This window comes from Arachis duranensis, chromosome 9, assembly GCF_000817695.3.
Source record: "Arachis duranensis cultivar V14167 chromosome 9, aradu.V14167.gnm2.J7QH, whole genome shotgun sequence".
Classification (NCBI taxonomy): Eukaryota; Viridiplantae; Streptophyta; class Magnoliopsida; order Fabales; family Fabaceae; genus Arachis; species Arachis duranensis.
This window is the reverse complement of record NC_029780.3, coordinates 69,823,815-69,827,603: the sequence shown is the minus strand read 5'-3', so window position 1 is coordinate 69,827,603 and position 3,789 is coordinate 69,823,815.

Sequence of the window (3,789 nt, the reverse complement as noted above, 5' to 3'; positions counted from 1 at the left end):
CTACCATGAACTCTCACCCATTTGCCTATGAGTCTGGTTACAATAATGTTGCAGGAAGAAGAAATTACAATGAGAACAGGCACCATGGTTGGAACAATCAAAGATGGGAGGAGCCACAAGGATTTGATCAACCCTCATGGCAACAACCACCTCCAATGGACTATCAACAACCATTCTGTGATGCATATCAAGATGATGGCTATGGTGAGCGCTCTTTTGATTATCAACAACCACCACCATATGCCTATGAACCCCTTCCTCAACATGACTTTAGACCACCATACTCACAAGCCCCTTTCCGCCATTCACCTCCATATAACCCTAACCCTCAACCACCATACCAACCACCTTATAAGCCATATGAACCATATATAGAACCACTCCAATTCCAACCCAATTACTCACAAGAACCACCACTTCAATATTCACCATCTCCATATCCATCAATCCAAGAGCATTATGATCCTACTTATTACGATCCTACTTATGAAAACCGAGTGCATCAAGAGGCAAAGGATCGTCTCAAGGAAACAATGGATCGATTTCAGGCAACCACTCAACAACTGGGGCAAGTATAATTCAATGGGCTTCTAGACGCTTAAATATACAAGGCTCAGCCACAGCTCCATGTGGACAGTCTAGTGAAGAGCGTAGCATGAAGGAGATACCAGAAACTCCAATGGACAAGACAGAGCATGAAATCATACTAGAACAAGTAGAAGAAGCTATCATTGTTCAAGAAGAAGAGTTGGTTGAAGATCTAGGAGATGCAGAACCTTCATGGGAAAGACATGACATAGAGCCTCCTTCCAAGACGGTTGAAATTGATGCTGAAGAGGGTGTACAACCTCCAAGGCATATCATAGTTGAAGACTTGGAAGAGGTTGATCAAGAGATGGAGATTCAAGAAGAAGAAGCACAACCTCCCATGCCCTTGGAAAGCAATGAAAAGGAGATTGAATTGAAAGAGAGCTACCAAGAGGAAGAGGTTGAAATTGAAGAAGTTTGCAAAGAGGTGGTAATTATCAGAGAAGAGCACAAGGGAGTGGAGCTTGCAATTTCATTAAAGATACCTTCCCCTAAGTCGCCATCATCCTTCATAACATTCAAGTGGGTAAAATTCATATCCCTTAGCTTTCTAATTCCACTTGAATATGGGCTACTGGAGACGGATGGTAAACTTAGAGCTCTTTGTGGCATTAAGAGTAAAAGAAAGATGGTCAGTGGTAAGAATTGTCCTGCAAGGTTCATCATGGTTGGAAGCTTTAAGCTTAAACGTAAAGGTTGGTATAGAGCTCAACTGAATGGGTCTAGGAAGTTGTTTGGCCGCTTTAGTGAGAATTCAGATTGCTTGCTACCCGGATGGAATCATGATAATCAGCACGAAGACGGGTGTAAAAGCAAGATTTGGGATCCTGGAATCAGTTCTGACATCCAACACCCCGGGAGCCTAAGAATCTTTTTGAAGCTACTCAAGGGTTTTACATGCCTAGTTTGGGACCCCGGAGGTTATTGGAGATACAAACATTGGTGGGGATTCCTGGATCAGTACAAGCATAAGCCACCATGACAGGAAGCTCATCAAATGTCCAACTTAAGGACTTTAACTAAAAGTGCTAGGTGGGAGACAACCCACCATGGTATGATCGTTCATTTTTCATTTTTATTTAGTTTTATTTGCTTTTGAGTTTTATTTTATTTTATTATATTGAACCTGGAGTTTTGCATCACATTCATATTAACATTGCATTCTGCATTTTAGTTTTTAAAAAAAAATTTGCTACGCGACGCGACCGCATCAATGACGCGTCCGCGTCGCAAGGGGAGAAGAGAAAAATAAAAATGAACAGAGAGTCACGCTGGAGCATGGCTGGAGGCGTGCCAGTGGCACAAATCGACCCACGTGATCGCGTCGCTGACGCATCCGCGTCACATGGGCATAATGGCCTCCCACGCGACCGCGTAACCCACGCAGCCGCGTGCCCTGATTTTCGACGTCAAAAAGGTGCATGGCCGAAAGTTGTGCTGGAATTGGGTTGGACTCGTGCTAGAAGCCCAAGCCCTCTCACGCAACCGCGTGCCCCACGCGGCCGCGTCATTTTCCAAAAATGGCCATCCACGCGATCGCGTCACCGACGCGATCGCGTCACCCCAATTTTGGCAAATAAATTAATTTGAACAGAGAGTTGTGCCGGCGCGAGGCTGCACTCGCGCCAGAAGCATCACATGGGTCACGCGACCGCGTGACCGACGCGACTGTGTCCCCTTACTTAAAGCGCAATCACGCGAACGCGTGCCCCACGCGTCCGCATCGCCTGCGCCGCACAACATATCCCTATTTGCCAAATATCTTATCTCTTCTTCCCCAATCCTAATTTTTCCCTCCCTCCTTTCTTCCTTACTTCTTATTCCCTTCTTTCCCTTCTAATTCTTCTTATTTTTCTTTTTATTTTATTTTTATTTATTTGCATATTTCATTCATTACATTTTAATTTTGCGCACATTTTTATTTTTCCATTGGTGTTAAAAAATTTTCTTATTCAATTGTTGCTTCTTTTCTTTAATTTATTTTGGTAACTTGTTTTACACTGTGGGATGATATTAATTGTATGCCAATGCCAATCTTTTATGATACTTGCACTCCATTTGCATTGACATGAGCTTGTATTGATACTTCCACTACCCACACTCCTCCCCTATGTTACAAATTTTATACCACTGGTATGCCATGGCTTCTATTGTTTTCTCACGTACATGCTGAAGCTTCCATGTAAATGAGACCATTATCGTTTGGCATTACCCAACCCATATTTCATTTATTCTCTATCTTTATTTTTGGGTTACTTTTCTTTCTTTTTTTTTTCTTTCAGGATGGCCACCAGGAAGGGAACGGAAAGAAGTTTACATGGGGAGACAAACAAGTCCATCTGCAAAATCTTGAAGAATAGCATCAGTTGGAACAACCCGTCCATCTGCACATCTCAGCATGCACCGAGGACGGTGCAATCTTTAAGTGTGGGGAGGTCGATACCGATCTCCATGGGTTAGTACTTTCTTGTCTCAAACACCAATGTTTAAATTTTCTTTGTAGATTAGTTGTTGCATTTGCATATTTGTTTGATCTTTGCATATTTTACCACTTGGTTAAAGTAATATTTTCTTTTTCAAGAAACCTTTTAGAGTATTTCACTAATTTGAATAAAATTTAATGTTACACTTGCCTGAAGAAATATTATTTTGGAACATGGTTTAAAGCTTGAACACATAAAACCAGTGAGATTTCGGGCCTATTTGATTGGTTGCATTTTATCAACCAATATTTTATTTTTGGTGTGTGTTTCTCTCTCTAAAATTGTGATCTTTGTCTTGCTTGATTCTATATTTCCATTGTTTAATGTATGCATACACTTATATGATTGAGGCCTTGTTTCTCTGAGCTTACATACCCATATGGCCTTAACCTTTTCATTATCTATTGCAAACCAATTTTGAGCCTATTTTACCCCTTTGTTCTTTATTTTAGCACATCATTAACTCTAAGCGAAAAACAATAATGTCCTTAATTTGAATCCTTGGTTAGCTTAGACTAGTGAGAATGCTTATGAATTAAGTGTGGGGAAGAGTGGGTTTGGAAACATCTGGTTTGAGAATTGAGTATGTTAGAATTTTCTGAAAATGTAAAAAAAAATGTTTAGGACATGTTCATGCATTCAATAAATTAATCATATGCATAAAAAAAGAAAAAAAAGAGCAAATAAGAAAAAGGGGACAAAATGCCCCAAAGTAAGT